The following is a 12,046-nucleotide window of genomic DNA, read 5'->3' as shown; positions in this document are numbered from 1 at the left end:
CTTGTTTAATTAAAATTATTTTAATTAAAAATTATAAAAAATTTAGATTTGATCTAAAAGATTTTATGATTTATATGTGAAAATTATTTTCAAAATCTTAACCATGTTGATGCGAAACTTAATTGAGAATTAAGTATAGAATCGATTAGATCTAGAATTATGATTTAAGATCTAATGACATTCGTATAAAATATGAGGGCATGGGTTAGCTTAGATCAGGTCTTTTTAATTGAGTTAGACCTAAGATTAGAATCAAAGAGTTAATAGACTAACTAAAGAAATTGATTAAATCTAATCAAATATTGAATTAGATTAAAATTAGAGTTTCTCTAGAACCAATATAATAGTTGTAGATGGTCAAGTTCATGTCTTTGATTAGACCAAATGGACCTTGATTATGGCTTAGTGGTTGAATTCGAATTATTAGGTTGGTCAAATCGAAACTAATTAACCAATTGATGTCTAAGGTAAGTTCGATATTCTGATCGATAGTTTTTAATTAGGAGTGGCTTACCTGGCCATTTCGATGGTGTCTAAGGCAAGCTTAGCAGACCCTCCCATTGATCTCACTTACCTGGCCAATTTAGTGAATTATATCTTGATTAGACCACTAAGTGATTCGAGTTGACCCATGCCATTAAGGTTGATCAGTGTAACTGATCTAGGTGCCAGTTCAACTAGCATGACCTTAATCCAATTCAATGACTTGGTGAAGTCAGTGAAAGGATGTGGTTTACTAATTGATCTCTTCTCATCTCTTCTCTAAATTGATTAAAATTTTTTAAATTATTAGATCTTTAAAATAAGCTAGTTATGGGGATAACTAGATCATAGCCTCCCATTAAGTTGGATAATAATGGGTCCATTAGTATGATGATCATTGGAGGCCCAAAGGTCTGGTGTTCATCTGCTATTAGAATTATCATTCAATAATATGATGACTTAGTCGAGTCTCTTTGTCAAGTGATCAGGTTAGCTAGCCAAAGTTGGGCTTGATTATTTGATAGTTAGATTTGTAAGTATGATCATGTTAATGGTTGGACCTAATCAGGGCTTGCAGAGAAGATCAAAGTCAATTGAAAAGTTATCTGGGACTAAATCAATTACTAAAAATTATTTAGTAAAACAATTGGTTAAGAACCTACCTATAGATATACATGGGTGAGCTGGCCAAAGTCGGACTCATGTGCAGTCTATGTGGATTCTAGTACCCACTAAAGAATTAGAGTAATTTCTCAGATTGGAGGTAGAGGCTACCAATTTGAATAAAATAGTGGAAGAACCTTTAGACTAAAGTCCAAGTCTTTAGGCTTAATCAATTCATAAACATAGAGATCCTATATTTTTCTTTCAGTTATGGCTAGATGTCCGTTGCTCCATTCACTGTTTGACAGTGACTTATTTATAGGATCCAACTTCGATAGATAGTATCAGAAGTTGCGAATAGTTCTAGAGCACGAATGGATCCTACATATGATTATGGATCCAACACCTGATGTTCCCACATCCAACACATATGATGCGATCAAAGGTACTTATCAAAAGTGGTCAAATGATCATATCATCATGTGGTGTTATTGGGAGTACTAAAGAATATGAATTTAGTTGTAAATTCATTGATGCTCAGTGAAAATTTTTTTTTCAAATATTGAAGGAGTTTTTTCACACCTCTGAAGATATGTCTTTAGTGAGACAATAATTCTTTAAGAAAGAAAAGAGAAAAGAAGGTGCAAAAGAGTCATGCTTGGGCTAATGAGCCCGAACTGATAAAAGAGTCTAAGATTAGCCTAGTCTGACAGAGTCTCTTGATTTGAACAGGCAAAGAAAGTGAAATCAGCAAAGGATTGCTGAACAAAGTACTTATATGATAACACCTTATGATTTCTCTATCTGTGATACTACTATATGGGTATTGAATATTAGAAGTCTATACAAATTATTGTAATGACTTCAGATTAGTAGAAAGTTTGAAAATAGTAAGAGATTCCTAACGTTGGAGATGGAAATTATGTTCCAATCCTAAAAATCATCGAGCCTATTTTCAATTTTAAGAATGTCGTTTTAGTGATTGTCACTATTGTCTAATGATTTTGTGATATCATTATGAATGATGTCAAAATTATATAAAAAATTAAGAAATGATATTTATGAATAGTCACAGCCTGTTAGTGTATTATGCACAATCAAACAAACTCTTTAAAGTAGATAATATCATAAAAGTCTATCTTTGATAATTTAGGCTTGGTCATATAAATAAGAATAGGATCAACAGGAGATAATTTTCGAAGTTAGTGATTGTGAATCATTGTCAACCTGTTAATTCTATCTCCTTAATAAGGTGACTAAGTCTCCTTTTGCTGGAAAAGGTGAACAAGCCAATGTGTTCTAAGTCTGATACATATTGATGTATTGAATCTACGAACATGTTTATCATAAATTTAGATTATTTAAAATATTCAAATAATTTCATAATAAGATAGAGAAAGAAACTGAAAAGAGCATTGAAACTCTTTGGTCAGACCGAAGAAGAGAATGCCCTTTCAGTGAGTTTTTGACAAATCTAGAAGAGAATAAGGATTCTCTCTTATTGGAATCGACTTTGTTAGACATAGTTTGATCCATGATGGGGTTTGCAAGTCTGCTAGTCTCCTTTTAAGGTTATACTCTTAAGACTATTTGTCATGTTCTGAACTAGATTCTGAACTAATCAATCACAAGGACTCCATATGAGATACGGACTAGGTATAAGCCGATATTCACTTATCTTAAGGTTTGGGAGTGTTTGTTTTATGTCAAGCATTTGCAGATCGATTAGCTTGGATCTCAATCCTATATATATTATTCTATAAGGTGACGTCAAAGAATCTAGGAAATATAATTTTTACCATGCTAAAGAATAAGAGTTGTTCAACATTCCTTTTAAAAAAGAAGTACCTTGATGAAGGTACTGATACCTTTAATATGAAACTTATGAAGTTCGACAGATAGAAAAATTGACACAATCTAGTGAACCCATAGAACCATATTTGATTAGATCAAACTCGAAATCCATTGTAAAAGCACCATCAAGGAGATCCGGTAGAGTATCGCATCCGTCGGATAGGTACTTTGGTATCTAGTTCCGAGATGTGATCCTGTTGAACTCAATGAGAATAACAAGAATTTGATCACCTACATGGATGCCATGCAGAGGTCCGACTCTGATTAATGGCTTGAAGCCATAGAGTCTGAAATGAAATCCATAAAGATCAACAATGTATGGATATTCGTTGATTCACTCGAAGGATAAAGTCCATAGAGTATAAGTAGATCTTCAATGAGATTAGAGTAGCGCAGATGAGAAGGTGGGACCTACAAAGGTCATCTGGTTGCCTAAGGATATTGTCAACATTATAGTATTGACCATAACAAGATATTTTCTCTTATGGCAATACTAAATATTTTAGAGTTGGAATGTGCATTTTGATAAGTGATCAAAATGTATGACTTCGTTGAGAATGAAGAAGAACCCTATAAATACAAATGGATTGATAGTTCTATGAGTGTATTTCTTATTTTGTATATGAATAAAATTTTCTTAATCGAGAATGTTATTCCTTACATTACAGGGAATAAAGGTTTTGCTGTTATTATTGTTCTCCATAAAGGATTTGGAAAAAGCATCTCTCATTCTAGAGATCTATAGAGATAGATCTAAGAGGCTGCTAGGGTTTTCTCAGTCTAACATACATAGGATGTTTATGAGTAAAATTTATTCTATCATGTACACCATATATGAGATCGGATATGATATACTCACTAGAGTAGTGAGTGGATACTTACAAGATCTGGATGAGAATCACTGAAAAATTATTTTTAAGTATTTGAGAAATACTAAGGATCGATAACTCGATTATGGAGAATCTGACTTGAAACTTATGGAGTATGACTTTAATTTTTAATTAGACATAATAATAGCAGGAATATGTCAGAATACATCCATACCTTAAATAATAGAGCAATCTGCTGGAAAGATTTCAAGCAGAAAAATATAGCCAAATTCAAATTATGAGGCAAGATGCATTGCAACATTCGATGCTTACAAGAAAACTATGTGATTGTATAGGTTCACTGACAAGCTAGGAGTGGTACCCTTTGATGATGGTCCAGCTGTATTGTACAGCATCGGAGCCATAGCTCATGCTAAGGAGCTGAAGTTCTATTAGCTTACCAAGCATTCTGTATTGCTATCACCTTATTCAGAAAAATCTGTTAAGATGACGTCAATCTTTAGAAGATCGACAGAAAGGAGAACGTGACCAATCCATTTTACTAAAGCCTCGGTATCTAAGAGTTTTGAGATGATAAATCAAAGATGGATATGTGATACTATACTGATTGGTTTTAGTCCAAGTGAGAGTTGTTGGAAATTATGTCCTAAAGCTAATTGTTTGACGATTGTGCTAATTATAAATATATATGAATTGATAAATAATAAAAGTTATTTGATATTTTTTAACACAAGGATATATCTTCTAATAAACTTTTATATTGTGATGAAATTCTTAGGACTACTTTGATCGATAAAGGAGGATTTACCGCGTAGTCCTTAAATTGGTTCGTGACCAAACGATACACTAATACTAGGACGATAGCGATATCAAGTGTAGGTCATTATGTACCATATGCGTTGGTTATCTTTATAACCAAATGGTATAGAGATACTGGTATGGCATGCAAGTGAGATGTAGGAGTACATCGTCACTGAACATGACTAACTGTGAAGCACTCTGCTGTCAAGGGTAGCTTGCGAAAGGTATGGATATAAGTGTCCCTCCGACCTAAGATTGTCACAATGACTTACAAGCAACTTACTATACTTTGATACCAAACTAACTGAGTTTTTAATTCAGTGATAAAAAATTTTTGGATACAGTCAAGCACTTGCCAAGTTGGTGCATGAGTCAAGATGGGATTGACCCCTCCGAATTAGTAGGAGATATGCATCAATGTATTTCAATTTAGCAAAATCTAGATCTGGATAATCCATGTTATAGATTTGAAAAAGATTAAAATATAATATGGATGACTTATCTAAGATTGACAGTTAAATCTTAGGTTATCTTGGAGCATTAGGATCAAAGAGATAAATTATACGGTAACCATACGTCAATAGGTTCTTGAATGTTGCTTCGCCTTTATTCGACCTATCCGGATGTCGGGTCACCATTGCTAGATAATTACATCGATTGATTCAGGAAGATATTTTTGTGCTATCAACTTAGGTTTGAACCTATGGGGTCACACTCAAAAAAAATTTCTGACTGATCATGTGGCTGATCAACGATTAAGAATCATTCAAGGGCTTAATCGTTAATTTGATTGATGATTAACCTTATACAAAAGTTATAATAAATTAATTCACCAAATATTAGTAAATTAATAAAAAATTAATTAATAATTAAATTATTGATTAGCTCAATATGATTGAGCAAAGAGAATTAAATAAAATCTAGTTGAATTAGATTCAATTAGGTTTGACCCGATTAGATTATGAGATGATCTAATCGCTAAGGAAGAATTATCACTGATTTAATCAAAATTTTGGTTCAATCAATTTTTAATTTGATTAAAATTTGATTAAAAATTTATGAACCTAATTAGATTAGATTTTATATATTTTATTTGGGTTAAACCAGATGTGATTTGGTTTGGATTCAAATAAGAAAACTTAGAGTCCTTATTGGAATAGGACTCTTCTCTCTGCACCAACTCAAATTGCATGCCATATATCTCTATACACAAAATTATTTTGTGTAAGATTTTTTTACACCAAAGAGCATTTTTCTTTATCTATCTCACATCCAAATTTGATTTAGTTTTGATAAAAAGAAGGTTCTAAAATTAGATTTCAAAATATTTTTTATCAAAAAAATCTGTTCTCATCTAGATCAACCTCTCCACGCCAATAAATTTTTTTCTCCTTATATGTATGATATTTTAAGAATATTTTTTATAAAAGATTATCTAGAGAACTGATTTATTATATAAAAATATGGAAAGGGGTGTTCCATATTTTTTGGTATATATCAGGATATAAAATTATGAAGAGAGGCAGAATCCTGTAAGAGTCTAGGATCACTAGGACTCTTCACCCCACCTCCTTACATGCCTATAAAAGGGACTTTTGTGGTTTTTTTTATGTGTGTAAGATACTAGAAGAGAGTTCTTCATGTGATAGAAGTTTGGGCATAGTTTATGGTGTGAAAAATAGAGAGGAGGGTCTCTCTCTTGGGGTGTGCACAAAAATTTTAATTTTAAGTTTTTGGTTCTAAGGGTTTAGGAAGAGAGAATAAATTAGAAAAAAATTATTTTTTTCTTTATCTTTCTTCTACCTCTTCATCTCCTCTAGAAGTCTATCTTCAATCTCTGAAAAAGTTTCAAAGATTTGAAGAAAGAATTCAGATCAGCCAAGAAGAAGATCTTCGCGCAAGCTAGCACTCTCGAGAAGACAAATCAGATCGAGGCTTCGAGTGAATTTTTTATAGAGATCGAATGTATGTGCGACTATGAGCAACCAGCAAGGATCCTCTCCATCATGTCTCTCAGTAGTGGAGATCGTTGACCCATGATCAGGTATGGAGTTTTGAACTCAGATTAGAAGTAGATGTGATCTACTGCTCATATGCATACATGTTGATTTTATCTTTAGATTATTTCAAATTTTATATACAACATAACATGTTATAGATTCTAGAGTTGGTTGATTTAATGATTAGATCATATACATGTAAGATTAATTTAATTAATCTAGTTGTCTTTCGCTGTAATTTTTTGAAATACATGCATGAAAGTGTGAATCTTTAGGTACAGTTATCGTATGATTCAGTCCTTCTATCATGAGTTCCGACTTGACGGAGGTCATGGAGAAGTCATCAGATCCCATCATTAGTCATATACTAGATTGGCTCGACTCAAGTTTATTTATGAATCTCATGAAAACTTTTTTTCAGTATTTACACTTGCTTTGGCTAAAGATTTTCTAAACTCAGTCTTGCGAATCGCATAGGACTTCTCTTTTTATACCAAGATCGATAGATTCGATCTAGATACATCCTGCTCCAAATAGTGAATTTGAATCTACTGTAGCCAACATATATAGCAAGGACCCGAATGACTAGGGACCAAGAGAACATGCAGTCAAACTCAGTAGCCTCGCTGTGAATAGTCGATGACACTGCAAGTCAAAGGACCACTCACACCACTACAGCATCGAGTCAGCCACTGATGAGTGAGTAGACATCCAAGTGATTTCTCATGTTGATCACGCTCAGCACAAGTTATTCTCTAACAATCACCCACACCCTCGCTCCAGTGTCCCTATACTACAGACTTGAAACTCATCTGTTTACATAAATGGTGAACTGTGCATTGATCTTGAATGGATTGATCACTATCCTCTATGATGATCTTTTGATCAAAAGTATTTAGAAACTAACCATTAATTAATGTATGTCTCAAATTCTCAACACCTTGAGAATGTATAAAAATCATCTTTGTTAATTTTTAGGATAAATCATGGACACATAAATATGATTGGAATGAAAAACTCTTTATTAATAATAAAAATATTATAAGTATAAAATTAAGCTTTGGAATTATAAAATGTGTCAGCCAATAATTGGCTTATAGGGCACATATCTAACAAATTTTCACTTGACCTAAAGCTAATTGGCCATATACCTAAGACCCATCTGCTCAAGATGAGCTTTGATCTTCTACTGGCTGAGAGGCTTGGTTAGTCGATTTGCCATGTTATGTATGGAGTCGACTCTCTATACCTCGACGAACACTTCTCGAGGTATTCACATATGATGTAAAATCACCGCTCTATATGCTTGGACTTCTGATGAGATATAGGCTCCTTAGCAAGGGCTATGATGCTATTATTGTCACAGTGTAGTGTAATGGTATCTGATGGTATCACACCCAGCTCTGCGATAAATTTTTTGAACTAAAAGGCTTCCTTAGCATAGCTTCAAAGATAGATGTACTCGACTTCTATGATTGAATCTACAATGATCGACTACTTGAAACTCTTTCAGTTAACCGTACTATCATTACACAAGAAGATATACTTTGATATAAACTTTCTATCATCGACGTCAGTCATGAAGTTTGAATTGGTGTATCCCTCAATTTTTAGCTCCGATCCTCCACCCAAGATCAATAACAAATCTTTAGTCCTTCTCAAGTACTTAAAGATATTTTTTATAGTAATCCATATGTTCTTCACCTAGATTTGCCTGATATCTGCTCATGACACTCACGGTAAGGGCTATATCAGGTTGTACATAAAATGGCATATATAAGGCTTCCTATTGTTGCAGCATAAGGGATCTTGCTCATGCGCTAGATCTCTTCAGGTGTATCAGGACATATCTTCTTGAAGAGATGAATACCAAGTCTAAGGGGCAAAAGACCCTTCTTGGAGTTTTCCATACTGAACCTCTTCAGTACCTCCTTTATGTGCATTCACTATGAGAGTCCTATCATTCTCTTATATCTATCCCTATAGACCTTTATACCAAGAATGTAGGAAGCTTCTCCCAGATCTTTCATGATGAATTCTTTTGACAACCATACTTTGACCGATGTCAGCATAAAAATATCATTCTCAATTAGGAGGATGTCATCCATGTACAATATGAAAAATGTGACAATACTCCTACTAATCTTTTTATACACATATGGCTCTTCCTCATTTTTGATGAAATCAAATATTTTGATCACATCATTAAAATGAGTGTTCCAACTCCGAGATGCTTACTTAAGTCCATATATGGATCTTTGTAGCTTGCAGGCCTTGTGATCATTATCACTAGATATGAAATCCAAAAGCTGCTCCATATAGATATCTTTCTCAAAATATTCATTTAGAAAGATAGTTTTCACATCCATCTGTCAAATTTCATAATCATGAAAGCTGCTATCGCAAGCAGAGTGTGGATGGATTTCAGCATGGCTATGAACGAAAAAGGTTCATGATAGTCAATGTCTTCGCATTGACTATAAGCTTTCAAAATCAGTCTTACCTCATAGGTCTCTACCTTACCGTCTGATTCAATTTTTTTTTATAAATCTATTTACATCCAATAGGTACAATACCTTCAGATATATCTACTAAGGATCAAACTTGGTTGGAATACATAGAGTCAATTTCTGACTTTCATCACTTCCATCCATTTCTCAGAGTCAATAACTAACATTACCTCATCATAGATCTTGCAATCATTCCTAATGTCCCAATCTCCAATAAGGAATGCTTCCTCTAAATCTTCTATAAGAATACCTAAGTACCTTTCAGAAGGATGGGAGATCCTATTTGATCTATGAGATGGAGAAAGTACCATATCTATTGGCTCACTACTGTGTTCAAGTTCTTGAACTTGATGCTTCAAAGACTTTCTCTTCAAACTCAATCTTTCTCGCACTACCTCTATCTTGAATAAACTATTTTTCTAAGAAGATGGTATAATGACTCACAATCACATTATGATCCTCAGGAAGATAGAAGTAGTATCCCATGATTTTCTTAGGATACCCGGTGAATCGAGTCCTAAAAGATCTAGCCTCTAACTTATCTGTCTGTTGTCACTTGACATGGATTAGATATTCCCAAATCTTGAGGTACCCAAGAGTTGGCTTTCTACCATGTCATAACTTATATGGTGTGGTAGGAACGGATTTAAAGGGAATCCGATTCAAAAGATGAATCGTAGGAAGTAATGCAAGTTCTCAGAGAAATATAGGAAGATCTATGAAGCTCATCATAGATCGGACCATATATAATAAGATCTAATTCCTCCTTTCGGATATCTCGTTGAGCTGAGGTATTTCTGGAGGTGTCTACTGTGAGACTATGCCATTATCCTTGAGATAGATCGAAAATTTTTTACTAAGGTATTCTCCTTCTCGATTTGATCGAAGAACTTTTATAAATTTTTTAGTTTATTTTTCTACTTCATGTCTGAACTCTATAAACTTTTCAAAGGCTTCAGACTTACGATGCATCAAATATACAAATCCATACCGTGAATAATCATCAATAAAAATTATGAAGTAGACATGGTCACCCCTGGCTTGTACATCGAATGGATCACACACGTCAGTATGTACCAGAGCTAATATCTCATTGGCCATTTCTTCTTATCCTACAAAGGGTAGCTTAGCCACTTTTTTTTGAAAACAAAACTCATAAATCGGATAAGACTCGAAAGTCAATGGCTCGAGAAGACCATCTTTCTCTAGTTTGTTGAGTCTGTCCTCTCCAATATGGCCTAGTCTAAGATGCTACAGATACTTTTGGCTAATCCTATCTTTAAGTCTCTTAGATCCTATGGCATTCATAGTTTACTTGTTAATATTGACACTCGCATCCATATGCAAATGATAAAGACCATCAATCAAGAAAGCAATGTAATAATTTTATTTTTAAAATAAATTAAACATATATCTTTATTGAAATAAAAATTATAGTTATTTTGTGCCAGCATAGATATGAAAATCAAATTTTTACTGACTATAGGTACATAATAGCAGATTTTCAAAATTAAACTAATTTTTAATGATAATCACAGAGGGTAGGTCCTGATGGCTATAGCAGCTCCTTGCTCCATTGCTGATCCGAAGAGTGATTTTGCCTTCCCTTAGCTCCCTAACTTCTTCAAGATCCTGTATAGAAGTACACAAACGAGCACTTGAATCAAAATCAAGAACCCAACCAGAAGAAGAGAAAATCGTTAGATTAGTTTCAATAACGACCATATCAGACGTACCTTCAAAAGGTCCGTCCTTCTTTCTATTCTTGACAGTTGTCAGGTAGGCTGGACAGTTCTTTCTCCAGTGGCCTTTGACATCGCAATGGAAATAGTTTCCTTTGTCATCAGCCTTCTTTGGAACCTGCTTTTTGGGCTTGGCCTCATTCTTTTGCTTTTTCGTAGGCTTCTTCTTCTTCTTGAAAGAAGTTTTTCTCTTAGAGAAAGTCCGTTCTATAGTCAGAATTGTACCCTTTGAATTTTTCAAGGTGCCCTCAGCTGTTACCAGCATGTGTAGTAATCCAAACAAAGTTCTATCAATCTTATTCATATGGTAGTTCATGATGAACGACCCATATGGAGGATCCAATCCACCTATAATTTCTTATCCATCTTCATGCCGAGCTTCTAAAGCTCCTTGATGTCCTTGATCATTGTCAAATAATGATCATTAACAGACTGCCCATCATGCATTTTCACTCTGCATAGTCTCTAGGAGACCTTAAAGCAAGCTATGCGACTTTGCTCATCGTATAACTCTTGCAGGTGAATCAATATCTCCTTGGCAGTTCTCATGTCTTCATGCTGTCACTAAAGATCATTAGACATGGATGCTAGAATGTAACACTTCATCTTATTATCCTCATCTATCCACTTCTCAAGTGTGGCTCTTTGATCAGGGAATGGACGAGCTGGTAACACAGGCACATCCTGATTAAGGACATGGATTAGTTTCTCAGAACTAAGAATAATTCTCAAATTTTGGAATCAGTTTTTATAGTTTATTTCGGTCAACCTATTGGTATTAAGGATACGAGCTAAGGGGTTGGCACTCGATATGATAATCTGCAGAGAGAATAGTTTCTTGTTAGATATTTATACTTATAAAATATTTATTTTAAAAATTTTAAAAATAAATAAAAGGCTTTCACTATTTTTTCAAATCTTTCACACTCCTCGAGTGGAGAAATAGAGATCTATATGCGATGGTTTTAAGTGGGTACTGTGGTCCCACTGATCTACATACACCTCATCTAATAGTTATTGATGAGCATAGACCAATGAGTGGACAACATCTTGTCCATTGTTTCATTAAGCAAGATGCAGCGAGTTTGATCTCTAAGTCCTGTGGCCTCACCTAATAGTTATTGGCATATTTCTTAGTCAAGTCAGACCCATCATTCACCAGTAGATACAAAGCCATTATTGGGATCCTCATCTAATAGTTATTGGGCCCAATCCTATCTCTA

This window comes from Elaeis guineensis, chromosome 6, assembly GCF_000442705.2.
Source record: "Elaeis guineensis isolate ETL-2024a chromosome 6, EG11, whole genome shotgun sequence".
NCBI lineage: Eukaryota > Viridiplantae > Streptophyta > Magnoliopsida > Arecales > Arecaceae > Elaeis > Elaeis guineensis.
This window is presented reverse-complemented; position numbering follows the sequence as displayed.